The sequence below is a fragment of the Schistocerca cancellata genome, chromosome 4, assembly GCF_023864275.1.
Source record: "Schistocerca cancellata isolate TAMUIC-IGC-003103 chromosome 4, iqSchCanc2.1, whole genome shotgun sequence".
NCBI lineage: Eukaryota > Metazoa > Arthropoda > Insecta > Orthoptera > Acrididae > Schistocerca > Schistocerca cancellata.
Genome location: NC_064629.1, coordinates 592,428,741 through 592,443,461, shown reverse-complemented (window position 1 = coordinate 592,443,461; position 14,721 = coordinate 592,428,741). Strand labels below are relative to the sequence as shown.

General features: G+C 41.8%; 1 protein-coding gene and 1 pseudogene across 4 annotated transcripts in view; both read right to left on the bottom strand.

Moving 5' to 3' along the window:
* The window catches only part of LOC126184279 (calcium uptake protein 3, mitochondrial), a 638,951-nt gene that overhangs the window by 492,076 nt on the left and 132,154 nt on the right, over window positions 1–14,721 (bottom strand). The window lies entirely within an intron of this gene.
* LOC126185541 (5S ribosomal RNA) lies at window positions 373–490 on the bottom strand (annotated as a pseudogene).

Below are 14,721 nucleotides of genomic sequence, written 5' to 3'. Positions count from 1 at the left end.
CAACCCCTAGACGAGTCTGAGCCAAGACATTTCGACGAAGAGGAACCGCATGTGGGCCCGAACATCTTTGGGATGTTAGCTCGCAACCAAAGCATCTTCCGTTTCAGAATTGAGTATCGTTGGATGACCATTTTTGTTTTCTATAGTTAGGGATAATTCAGTTTTTTTTCCCGAAGAGGCCATGAAGGCCCAAAGGAACCGACCGGCCGCCGTGTGATCCTCAGACAACAGGCGTCACTGGATGCGGATATGGAGGGGCATGTGGTCAGTACACCGCTCTCCCGGCCGTATGTCAGTTTCCGACACCGGAGCCGCTAATTCTCAATCAAGTAGCTCCTCAGTTTGCCTCATGAGGGCTGAGTGCACCACGCTCGCCAACAGCGCTCGGCAGACCGGATGGTCACCCATCCAAGTGCTAGCCCAGCCCGACAGCGCTTAACTTCGGTGATCTGACGGGAACCGGCGTTACCACTGCGGCAAGGCCGTTAGCTATAATTCAATTTGCATTCTTTAAATTTGTACTCTACCACGCACAGTGCTGAAAGGAATGTCGTATAATTCTGAGGCAGCTCGGAGGATCAAATGTTCGTCCATTACACTCTTTATTGCCACATATAATGCAGCTGGACTCAATTTACTGTCGATTTTCTTTTATGGTCGTTTTCGGGGCATCTAAGAGAAAAAATAATGGTTTGCTTTAAAAACTCACGAGAGAAGTTATGTTTAAATACACAGAGTTTATTTTTAGTAATTGTGTATAATATATCTACGGTAACCAGTCTTGACGGGCTACACTAAAGAACTGCATTGAACTAAATTGTACTAGGATATCGAAATTGTACCTTTTTCTGACTGAAAATGTCCTATTGGCGAGGGTGATATCACGAGGAAGGGCACTGAAATTCTTGGGAGTACCTCTTTTTTACGCGAAGATCAGTGTCCAATGATTCATCATTGAATGAAATTCAGCTTAATGAGAAGCTCAGAGAAGCAGGTATTAGATATGTTAAAACATCACAAGATTCTCATAAAAGTACAGTGAAAAATAATGTTAATATATTGCACCAGGATATAGGGAATTAAAAAAACAGCATAGATGAGCTTCTTCTCTGTTTAGATTTAGAAACTGAGTGTGGAACAGATGTACTATGTCTGTCAGAATATCACAGAGTCACATATATGGAAAAGGTAAATGTAGGTGGATATAAGCTTTCAGCATACGTATGTAGAAACTATGGAGAGAGGAGGAGTTGCCACGCATGTTGAAATTTATCATAGTGTGGAAAATTTAGAATTAAAAAAAATGTTGTGTAGAGCAACATATAGAAGCATGTACGTGTGAGCTTAAACTAAATAATTGTACTTTAATAATTGTAGCTGTGTATAAGTTCCCATTGGGAAATTTTCAGTTATTTTTGAAAAACTTGGATTCTTTGTTGTGCTATCTGTCAGACAGAGGGAAGCAAATTATTGTTTTTGGGGATTTATATGTAGATTTTCTGAAACAGCCTGATAGAAAGCTTGACCTTGAGCTATTACTTGGTTCTTTCAATTTGACACCAGTTATTGATTTTCCTACTTGGGTGGTAAAGGAAAGCAGCACACTGATAGATAATGTTTTTATAGATCAAGATACATTTAATTAAATAAAAACTTTTTCTATTAAGAATGATTTGTGATCATGATGCACAGCTAGTTACAGTACGACACAGCTCCATAGGGTAGTGCAAACAGTCCTCCTAAATAGTGCAGTCAATTAACGAATTAATAATTACAAGTTTTAGAGAAAGCTTGCAACATTTAGACTGGGATGAGGTGGACAAGGAACCTGATGCTAATTTAAAATTTAATTTATTTCATGATACCTTCGTGAGTATATTTGAAAACAGTTTCCCTAACAAAACAGTGAAACATAATTGTAAGAAACCATCTAAAAAGCCATTGCTTACTAAAGGGATAAAAATATCTTGTAAACACAAAAGGGAAATGTATCTTATAGCAAGGAGGAGTAATGATCCAGAAACAGTCAACCATTATTAAAACTATTCCACCGTATTCAGAAAAGTTATTAAAAAGTCCAGAAGTATGTGCATTATGTCTGGGATTAGCATCTCTGATAATAAAATTAAAGCAATTTAGAATATTGTTAAAAGGGAAAAAGGGTAGCCGAGAGCACAGGAAGACTATTTCTATCGAACTCAATGAAAGTCAAAAGTACAAAATACTTTTAATAATCATTCTTTAAGTGTTGTAGAGAAAATAGGATCCAGCTATTCACTAGAAAATGCAAGGTTGTATATGGAAGAGGCAATACCTATGTAATGTGATAAAATTAAAATTCAACCCACCACTCCTACTGAAATTAAGAAAATAATAAATTCACTCAAAAGTAAAAGCTCACATGGAATTGATGGCATTTCCAACATAGTACTAAAAACTTGTTCCCAACAGGTAAACAGGATTGTCAGCCACATATGTTGTAGCTCACTGCTACGGGGCGTTTTTCCAGATAGACTGGAATATGCTGTAGTTAAACCATTGCATAAAACAGGGGATACGTCTGATGTTAACTACCGCCCAATCTCTCTTCTGACAGCTTTATCCAAAATTCTTGAAAAAGTAATGTATTCAAGAGCAGCTTCACATGTTTGTAAAAATAGAGTACTAACAAAATGTCAATTTGGTTTCCAGAATGGCTTTTCAACAAAAAATGTTTTATGTGCTTTCACTGATCAAATATTGCTCTAAATAACCGAACATCGCCCATTGGGATATTTTGTGATCTCTCGAAAGCGTCTGACTGTGTGACTCATGAAATTAATCTAGATAAGCTTAAGTACTGTGGTATGAGTGAGGCAGTGCACAAATGGTTTCATTCATCTTTCACTGGAAGAATACACAAGGTTAAAATTAACAGTACAGATAGTTTACAAAAAATCAGCAGAATCCTGTAACTGGAGAGGTATCAAGAATGGTGTCCCAGAGGGTTCAGTCTTATGTCCCTTATTGTCCTTAATATATATTAATGACTTGCCACTCTATATTCACAAAAATGCAAAGCTAGTTCTTTTTGCTGATGATACAAGCATAGTACTCACACCCAACAAACAAGAATTTTCCGAGGAAATTGTAAGCAATGCATTTTCAAAAGTTAAGTGGTTCTCTGCAAAAGGACTCTCATTAAGTTTTGAGAAAACATATTGTACACAATTCTGTACAGTAAATGGCATAACACCACTGATAAGTATAGACTATGAACAGAAATCTGTTGCTAAGGTAGAATATTCAAAATTTCTGAGTGTGTGCATTGATGAGAAATTGAATTGGACGAAACACGTTGATGATCTGCTGAAACAGTTAGGTTCTGCTACTTATGCCGTTAGGGTTATTGGAAATTTTGGTGATAAACATATCAGTAAATTAGCGTACTACGCCCGTTTTCATTCACTGTTTTCCTATAGCATCGTTGTATTCAAAAGTATGTAACCAGAATAATAGCTGGAGCCCACCACGGACCACCTTGCAGACACTTATTTAAGGAACTTGGAATATTCACAGTACCTTCGCAATACATATATTCACTTATGAAAATCGTTATTGATAACCCATCCGAATTAAAAAACAATTGCGAATGCATAGCTACAACATTAGAAAAAAATATGATCTTCACTATTCTGGGTTAAATCTGACTTTGGCACAGAAAGGGTTGGCTTACGCTGTCACAAAAGTCTTTGGTCATTTGCCAAATAACATTAAAAGTCTGATAGATAGCCAACCAACATTTATAAACAAATTAAAAGAATTTCTGAATGACAACTCCTTGTACTCAACAGATGAATTTTTAGATATGAAGTAGTACGGTAAATAAAGAAAAAAAAAGTGCAATGAAAACGTATGTTAAACTGACACGGTTGTGGTAATTTCCTATGGGACCAACTGCTAAGGTCATCAGTCCCTAGGCTTACACACTACTTAATCTACCGTGAACTAACTTAGGCTAAGGACAACACACACACCCATGCCCGATGGAGGACTCGAACCTCCCACGGAGGTAGCCGCGCGAACCGTGGCAAGGTGTCTTAGACCGTACGGCTACCCCGCGCGGCAAACTGACACGCTCCACAGTATTACGAAATGTCGTATTCATGATCTATAGAACAAGTATTAGTGTAATGTTAATGTAGGTAATGAGTAAATAGTACTGAACTGTGTCAAGAAATGGCAGCACATTTCTGTATAGATGCCTTTGAACACGTGGGAACGGAAAACAAGTCTCTAACCTCACTAATATAGAATTTACAAGCACATGGCAACTAGTCAGATTATAACAGTGCATAAAACTGAGTAACTTCACTTACCTCTCAACAAGAAAAAATTTATATCTCTGTAGCACAAACTGGTGATTCAAGGCAAAGACAGGAGCTGCAGAAACCTTCCGCATTGCAACGCCACACAAAGGCAGCGTTACCAACACTACGAAACTGAAAAATTGCGCGAAACCTTACGTAGATCGGGAATAGTACCTATATCGAAATTTTACCACCTTACCCTGTACTTTTCATTCAATACATCCACACTGAGGAGAACCTGAAGGAGGTAGAACATGTCACAGAAACAAAAATAATTAACGCAAATATACAAAAGAACAGATATCCTTATGTTTCTTCCACATATACTACGACAAGTGGAATAAGCATTATATCTGAAACATTTTTATTTAAGGATTAATACGAAACTCGTCACAAAGGTGTAATCTATATACACAGATGTGCGTAAGATAATTTAACAACAGACCGCATTACGGCACTGAAGATGAGCAGAAGTCCGCTTATATGTAACACTTTGACATTATTAATAACATATACGTTAATTTGTTTTGGAAATGAAGTTCCATGCTTCTTGACATAGCGTAGGGGAACGACGCGGGAGACGCGTACCGCCGTACTAGGCAAGGTCCTAATGGAGGTGGTTTGCCGTTACCTTCCTCTGACCGTAATGGGGATGAATGATGATGAAGACGACACAGCAACACCCAGTCATCTCTGGGCAGGCGAAAATCCCTGACCCCGCAGGGAATTTTTTTACTAATGAGCAGTTCGTCAATGGAGTAGGAGTTGGCCACCAATAACTCCTTTCTGCTCCTCGCTCCTCTTTAAACTGTGCTTCACAAGTAGCTAATCTTTTTATAGTTATTGGCAAATTATTGAAAACGGGCTTTCCTGGGTAATCAACACCTTTCTGAACCAATTAAGAAACTTTAAATCCTTGTGTGTGTGTGTGTGTGTGTGTGTGTGTGTGTGTGTTTGTTTTTTTATACTGTCAGTACTCGTCAGAACAGATAATTACATTAAACACGGAGAAAGTTCCTCGGTCTGTGAGAGACTGTATATTTTATGTGAAAAATGCCTCTTTTTATAAAGTAGTTTTCCTTTCGGTAAATGCACATTGTCCACGTTTTATCCACTGGCAACGATTCCGGAAGGTCTGCAAAATATTCTCTACGACTGTTATAACTTTTTCATTGCACTCAAGATTTCCAGACACGAGTTTCGTTAGACGTGAGAATAATTCGAAATCAGAGGTGAATACGATGGATGTTCCATCACTTTGTACTTCCAATCTCTCAATTTTCCCATTTCCAAAGTAGATAGGAGCTTTTTTCCTTTCTATTAAGGCCTGCTCCCTCGTAGTTTCATCCTGTTTGCCGGTTGTTCATTTAACCCTGGCAAGGTAATTGATAATAAAAAAAAAACCTTTCCATCCCAGAAGATACTCGCCGTAACCTTTCCAGGAGATGAAGTAGGCTTCGTCATTTTAAGTGCTGGCTTCCGCCCACTATTTTCATTTCTGAAGTTAATGTGGGGCACACGTAATAACTGTAATAACGATTTATTTAGTAAACGATCCAAATATTTATAAGGAATTCGTTTTTGCGTTCACTTTTGGTCATTACTTATTCAGAAACTGCGACACGTGTCTTGCACAAAGATTTCCAATATTTAATTTTTTGCGTAGGACGTATCGTAGGTTGCTGGTAACATGACTATGGCGTTAGCTTTTTCGTACACCTTTAATCGTCAAGCACCATAATGAACACTTTCTGACTGCATTATTGATATGTTCTTCACGTAGACCATTTTAAGGCAAGTAGAGCCAAGTTAAAATTTAGCTATCAGTTTGTGTAAAATTGAGGTTCTGTCTCATTATACCGTGTTTACCGCACTCTAGCTAACATCGTAAGCTGTAATAAAAACATTCTTTTATTAACTGTTGCTAAATAAGTAATTGATCCTTCGTCAGACATAATTTTCCTAATTCAGTAGCAAATGTGTTCATTCCCGCCCACACAGAGTTGTTTTCTGTACTATGTTTGTACCTTCCGCTGCTTACCTACTTACCGTTAGCCATTTCTAGCTGAATCTTGTTACCTCCGAACATCTTTTAGTTGTGTCACACAGTTTCACCGTTCACTCTCTTTTACGTGCACACACTTCACGTTTCTCATATTCAGTGTGACTTTCTCTCAATACTGGAGAATGTTACTTGCTTAATGTCCGTGTTACTGGAAACTGCAGTTCAGCCACGCGTATATAGATGTAAATGTAAAACTCGTAATGTTGATATATCGCGTGGAAACGATACCTTCTCATTACGCAAGCACTCACAATTAGCATATCAATCGGCCCAATTAGGTCACCATCAAATGGTATCACCAGCTCGAGCAAAACAGCCGCACCTGCTGATAAAAAGGGTCAGCTGAGTCAGGCTGTTCGTTTTTTCCCGGCGCAGGCTGGGAAAGGGGTGGCTCTGGGCGGGGTATGTCGGCTGCAGCGGCCGAGACGTTACCATTCACGGCTTTAAGTACAGGAATGTAAAGTAGAGTATAAAGCGATTAGGGCGATCGGGTGTGAACGGTTAACAAGATGTAAATCAAGAGGCGCGCGGGATAATGGGCGCGACACAGACCGCCGGCCCTAACGTATCATTACCCGCACATAAACTCACCACTCTATATACATGGAAATCCCACAAACGTTCATATTTTGCCACCAAAACGGAGGAGGCTACCTAACTTCAGCAGCTGACTTACACGAAAGTGTCGAAATTCTGTAAGTTTCTCAAGACGAAAGTCACAAAAAGTAGGAAAACGCTATTAGTCCAGCAAAAACCGAAACACTGAAGTCGAGTGAGCACTAAACATAGTGCGAGGGGTGTCCGCTTGCAACACCCCTCGCCACAATTGTAAAGGTCTGTTACAGCTGCCATCCGTCTAGAGAATATAATTTCGTGAACAGAGCTGTGTAAAAGTTTTAGAAGCAGTGACACGGAGACGCGAAAATTTAGCCAGCTATCCAAATGTAGCCATGGTGAAGAATTTTGTTACGAGGGAAGAATAACAAAGAGTTTGTGCTCTGTGATAAGTAAATCGAGAGAAAATTATGTCTGGACGCCAAGTATCAAGCCTTTTTCAGTCGCACAGCAAACGATATGGTAGGTAGTTAATCAAGTTTTAAATCTAACCTAACACAATTTCTCCTGGACAACTTCTATTCCATGGACGGATTGCTATTTAAAAATTGTGCAAACAAACTTGTTTTTTAAGTGTAGTTGCAAGAGTAGGACTAAAAAGAAAGGTATTCATTAATGTTAACACTGTTCACGAATATATATCCTGTAAACTGACTCGTTACACACAATTTCGATGATACGACGATACAGTCGTTCAAATGATCTGGTGTAAGTTGCTTGCACACTTCCACCCAAGTCACCATGTCTGCACTGGCGGTTATTCGAGTTGTCTTTGGTACAAATACAATAGTGAGGAGACACTGCAAAATGCCTCATGGACCTTTTCTATTACATCATCCCCGTTTCCTCTGATTTCGCAATAATTTCTCTTTTTGACCTTAGAAAGGCGCATTTAGGAACCATATAAGGCTAATGAGCATTACTGCTTATCATAGTAACTTGGGCGCTTTAAATAAAAAGACTTGAGTTACAAGTGCTTTTTGGTGAAGTTCAAATGGTTCAAATGGCTCTGAGCACTATGGAACTTAACATCTGAGGTCATCAGTCCCCTAGAACTTAGAACTACTTAAACCTAACTAACCTAAGGACATCACAAACATCCATGCCAGAGGCAGGATTCGAACCTGCGACCGTAGCAGTCGTGCGGTTCTAGACTGTAGCGCCTAGAACCGCTCGGCCACCCCGGCCGGCTTTTGGTGAAGTACAAATTTAGCACTTTTGGTAAGATAAGCTTTAAAGTAAGGTTCACCTTCGACTAATTTATGAGAGCCACGACCATCTTGGTGCCACGACCGTGCTACAGTGGTTTGAGAAGCATTATAGTAAACTCACGTTGATGTCTCGGCGATCGAAGTCGTCTGATGTAAATCCTGTGGAACTCATCTGAGTCGCTATCGGGCGCCATCACTGCGTACGAAACTCAGCGGCCCGTTATTTAGGCAAATCACATGACCTGTGCGTAGACATCTAATGCCATATACCTTCACAAATCTACCAATAAGTGATGTATTTAGTTCCAAAGATAGAGAAACAGGCTATTAAGCCGGTGGTCATAATGCTTTGGCTCATCAGTGTATTGGATATTTTCTGCAAGAACACTTTAATCATTTTGGATATTTTTTCTTACTCTGTTACTTTTCTGTAACTTTTCGGTCTAAATCTGGATGACCGAACAGGGATTTAAACCGTCGTTTTGTCGAATATGGGTCCGCAAAATTGAAAGCGTTCGACGGCTTTAATTGGACTAATAGATGCAATGCTGTAATATGAAATCGTTATAACGTGAAAATTGTTACAGAGGTTAAGCCAAACCAAAATTGTAGCTGTGATTGTTTATTCCACGATTTGCGTTAGATACCAGAGAGGAGGGTTCTGGAGTTGGAACCGGGACGCAAATGCCGTTCGTACCACACAGTGTGAGAAAAAGAAGTGACAATGGCAAACGACTATCTCTTCGCGAAAGCATCAAGATGACTTCCTGCAACCGTGCGGGGTGAGGCGTGGAGTTTAAGAGAATATATTGTTTGGTACGTGCGAGCTGGCGCACGGCGGAGTCAGACTTGCGGTTTGCGACGCTGAGTCAGGGCGCTTCCTGTTGTTGAATGGCCCTCTGGCGGCACCAGACGCGTGACACGCAGCCTCAAACACACGCGCGCCTCGCCCGGAGCGGGTGGCGCCGCTCCATTCGCAATCGAACCATAAATCACTACAGGCAAGCAGCTGCCAGCTGATTCCACCGACTGAGGTCGTGTGTTGGTGCGAGTTCGTAGTAGAGCGGTGACGAAGCAGTAAAACCTGGACATAAGCTGATAGCGGAAATTGGAGCAGGAAGGCGAAAAGTGCCAAAACTCAATCTGTATTCAATACAACGAAAAATCTTAACTTCAGTAAATACTTTTCCTTCCTGCGAAATCAGTGATTTTCGCATTTATTACCGATACCAATCATCATACATTTACAATCAACTGAAGAATAGAGGTCTCCTTCAGACTTCTCCGCACTGTTTAATATTTGAAATTAATGATTAAAACTTTAAGATGTTGATTATCGAGGGCAGAAGATGTAGAGACATGAAGAGAGTGGCACTACATAGGAAGAGATGGTGGATAACATGAAAACAGTCTAAATAACTGCCCTTAACTCGTCTAGAGGTTAGCGTCGCTGCCTCTAGATAGTGAGTTCGATTCTCGGCCGTGTTGGAGATTTTCTTCGCTCGGGAACTGGGTGTTTGTGTTGTCCTAATCATTCCACCTCAACTTCATAGACGACCAAATGGCCGAAATGGCGTCAGATAGAAGGACTTGCGCCAGGCGGCCGCAATTGCATTCTTTTGGCATAAAATGACACCAAAAGCGTGTCTGTACGCTGAATGAATAAATCAACGTGAGTTTTCAAAGTTGTAAAGTTCTTTTTGATGCACCCTATATATATATATATATATGCATCATATTTGTACGGATAATTCTAGAAATACGTTCCATACCACATGTGCAACCTTGATATCTTCACAGGAAATTTGTTAGAATTGATACTGCAATACAAAGTGATTGTCATATTCTTCGAACCTGAAACTGGTTTATCTACGAAAGTGGCACAGTTGTTAAGACACAGGACTCTTATTCCGAAGCTGGCCCGTTCCTCACTATTTAATTTTACTGCCATTTTTCTAAATCACACGAGATAAATATTGGGGCAATTCCTTAAAACATATTGTAGTTGATTTCCCAGTCCCCTCACAATCATCGTATTTTCGTAAATTTTGAGCTTACGCTAAACTACTTTGTCTGTTTCGCCCATTCATTCTGAGTGGACAGGTGGCCGCTCTTTCAGCAGGGTCCGAGCAGGCACACGGGGCGAGTGATTTATTAGTTGTCAGGAGCTTCTGTGTTAGGAGCGTTACGGAGCCCCTTAGGGAAATAGCGTCCAGGACCGGAAGGAATTCCAATGTGCACTATATGTCTGTCGGGGGGCCTCATGCGAGATGTGGAGGAGGTCCTGTCTGCGGCTATCGGTAGTGCAGGGTGCAAAGATCTGCAAGTTTCTCATGTCGGCAACAATGACGCCTGTCGCTTGGGTTCTGAGAACATCCTCAGTTCCTACGGGCGACTGGCGATACTGGTGAAGATAACTGGCCTCGCTCTCTGGGTACAAGCAGAGCTCACAGTTTGCAGCATCGTACCAGAGTCGTTCGGGCTCTTTTGGTGAGGAGCCGAGTGGAGGGTCTCAACCAGGCGCTCCACAGATTCTGTGACGATCATAGCAGCAGATTTCTGGACCTGAGTTATTGGTGGAGTGTCGTAGGACTCCCCTGATACGTCAGGGACGCAATGCACGAAGGAAGCACCTAATCGGGCAGTGGTGTACTTGGGGCGTGCGCATGGCTTTCTTTTTTTTTTTGGGGCTAGGCGTAGTTTGAGGTTCTCTGAGGAACGTTCGCCAGTCGATAAGCAGAGAGCGAAATCGGATCACGTACAACGTGACTGTCAAAATTATAACAGTAAATTGTCGAAATATTCGTAATGAAGTTCCTGAACTCACTGCCCTCCAGAAAAGATGTCGCTCTCAAATTATTCACGGAACTGAGAGCTGGCTGAAACCCGAAGTAGTAAACTCCGAAATATTTAGCTAGGCATGGAAAGTATATCGAAAGGACAGATGCGAGGCCGTAGGGTGGGAAATGTTAACTGCCTTCGACAAAAATACTGCGTTCTATAGAGGGCGAAATTGAGCCAACGAATTTATCGGGACACGAGTAGAAGGCCAAGCTGAACTACATTATCCGTTATTTTCAGCGCCCACCTGATACCGCAGTAAAAGTCGTAGAACCATTCACGGAAATTCTATGCTCAGTAGCGTGGTAATACCCAGATATGCAGTGTTTCTTAGAGGTGACTTAAATTGCCGAGTGCAGACAAACTTCTCTGGATTCACTGCAGGTGGTACGGATCGTCTTGTGAAGTACTTTTGAACAGGTTTTCCAGAAACTGCCTTGAACAGTTAGTTCGACAGCTCACACGCAATGGGGATATTTTACAACCTGCAGGTACAAACATGCCTGCGCTTATTGACAGTGTCCAAATGGCTCTGAGCACTATGCGACTTAAATTCTGAGGTCATCAGAACTTAGAACTCAGAACTTAGAACTAATTAAACCTAACTAACCTAAGGACATCACAAACATCCATGCCCGAGTCACGATTCGAACCTGCGACCGTAGCGGTGGCTCGGTTCCAGACTGTAGCGCCTAGAACCGCACGGCCACTCCGGCCGGCTGACAGCGTCCGTAGAGAGACATTAATTAGTGATCATGATAACATAGCGACGGTGGTTACTGAAGTTAATAAATCCGTCAAGAAGGTTACGAGAGTATTTGTGCTAGGAAAAGCAGATAAGCCATTTGTTAGTATCCCACTTGGACAAGAAATGGACATCATTTATCTCCAATATGACGGACCTGCTGGAATCATGGGCAAAGCTTAAACCGATTGTAAATCGTGCTCTTGAGACGCACGTTTCCAAATAAGTGGATTAATAATGGGAAGGACCCTCCGTAGTTTAATAATCAAATTCGGAAAATGCTGAGGAAACAGAGATTGGCGCACTATTTGTTCAAAATGAACGCGAAAATGTTGACAGGCAAAAGTTGGTAGGTATTCATGCGTCCGTAAGAAGATCAATGCGTGAACCACATAACAATTTCCACTGTCATCCCTTAGCGAAAGATCTTGTCGAGAACCCGAGAAAATTCTGATCATACTTACAATCACTATGCGAGTCGAAGGCGTCTATCCAGTAACTCGTCGACTAGTCTGGGGGTGGCACAGAAAATATCAAAAGTAGAGCTGCAGTTTTAAGTTTCACGCTAAGAAATCAGTCACGCTGGAGGATCGCACAAACATACCGTCATTTCACTGTCGTCCATACTCCGGTATGGATGATATAGAAATAGGCATCCTTGGCGTACAAAGACATCTGAAAAAGTTGAAAACAAGTTCAAATGTGTGAGAATTCTTAAGGAACCAAACCGCTGAGGTCATCGGTCCCTAGACTTACAGACTTACACACTCCTTTAACTAAATTATGCTAAGAACACTCACACACACACACACACACACACACACACACACACACACACACACACACACACACACACACTCATGCCCGAGGGAGGACTCGAACCTCCGGTGGGAGGGGCCGCGCAATCCGTAACATGGGGCCTCAGACCACGCGGCCACTCCACGCGACTCGAAAACAAGTGAGTCGCCAGGTACATATGTAATCCAAATTGGGTTTACAGAGCGTACGCTGCGGCATTGGCCCTATACTTAGGATGCATTTACCGCGAATCTCTCGCCCAGCGCAAAGTCCCAAGCGACTGGAAAAAAGCGTAAGTGACTCCTGTCTCTAAGAAAGATAGAAGAATGGACCCTCTTCATTACAGACCAGCATTCTTAACATCGGTTTACTGCAGAATTCTTGAACGCATTTGAGTTCTAACGTAACAAATTTCCTTGAGACAGAAAAGTTTCTGTCTATTAATCACCACGTTTTCCGAAAGCATCGCTTGTACGAAAATCAGTTTGCCCTCTTCTCTCACGTGATATCTTAGAAATGATGGATAGAGGGCAATAGGCAGATTCCATATCCCTAGATTTCCGTAAAGCGTTTAACACCGTACCCAACAGCAGACTTCACATACTAAGCACACAGTCTAAGTTTCCAGATGGATCGAAGATTTTTTAAGTAATAGAACCCAGTACGCTGTCCGGGACGAGCCGGCCGCGGTGGCCGAGTGGTTCTAAGCGCTTCAGTCGGAACCGCGCTGCTGCTACGGTCGCAGGTTCGAATCCTGCCTCGGGCATGGATGTGTGTGATGTCCTTAGGTTAGTTAGGTTTAAGTAGTTCTAAGTTATAGGGGACTGATGACCTCAGATGTTAAGTTCCATAGTGCTCAGAGCCATTTGTCCGCGACGGCGAGTGCTCGTCAGAGACAATGGTATCGTGAGGAGTGCCGTAGCGAAGTGTGACAGGGCCGCTCTAATTCTCTATACACATAAATGATCTGACGGACAGGTTGAGCAGCGATTTACGGCTGTCATGTACGGGTAGGTATCGTCGAGTGACCGTAGGAGTATACAAGATGACTTAGACAAAATTTCTAGTTGGTATGATGAATGGCCGCTTGCTCTGCTTTCAGAAAAAAATGTAAGTTAATGCGGATGAGTAAGAAAAATAATCCTGTACGTTCGCGTACAGCATTAGTAGGGCGCTGCTTGACACAGTGGCGTAAAGATGCAAATCGATATGAAATGGAACGAGCACGTGAAGCTGGTAGTAGGGAAGGTGATCTACTTCGTTTTCTTGCGAGAATTCTCGTTAAGTGTACCTCATCCATAAAGGAGATGGTATATAGGACGATAGTGCGATATATTCTTGGGTAATAGTCGAGTGTTTGAGATTCCCACCAGGTCGGATTAAAGGAAAACATCTTAGCAATTCAGATGCGTGCAATTAGATTTGATACCGGTAGGTACGATCAGCACGCAAGTATTGCAGAGGAGCTTTCTGAACTCAAATGGGAATTCCTGGAAGGAACATGATGCTGTTTTCGCGAGGCGCTATTGCGGTAATTTAGAGAACCGGCATTTGCGGCCGACTGTAGAACGATTCTACTGCTGCCGAAGTACATTTCGCATAAGTACCACGAAGTTAAGATTGGAAAAATTAGCGCTCGTACGGAGGCTTTTAGACAGCTTTTTCCTCTCGCTCTATTTTCAAGTGGAAGAGGAAAGGAAGAATCTAGTAGTGGTACGTGGTATCCTCCGCCGTGCACCGTATGTTGGCTTGCTGAGTATCTATGGAGATGTAGAAAATATATGTCCCTAGTATCGTGTCCTATATTATTTTAATACTGGTGGATACTCGTTGTCACGATATTAGGAAATAATGCTGCTGACTGAGCGCTAAATCAACGCTGGAACGAGAACGGAAAGAAGCATTATATCTAGTCAGTAATTTCTGGAATTCCCAACAGGGCTTCCCAACAGCATACACTCATTGCACCGCACGAATGACGGACCAAGAGAAGGGGTGTAGTAATGGTGACAATGAACTCTTGGTTCGGGAGGGAGGGAGTTAATATCTTTCAGTCAAAGGTTTCCCTCTGCTTCCCTTAATCACTTCACGCGACAG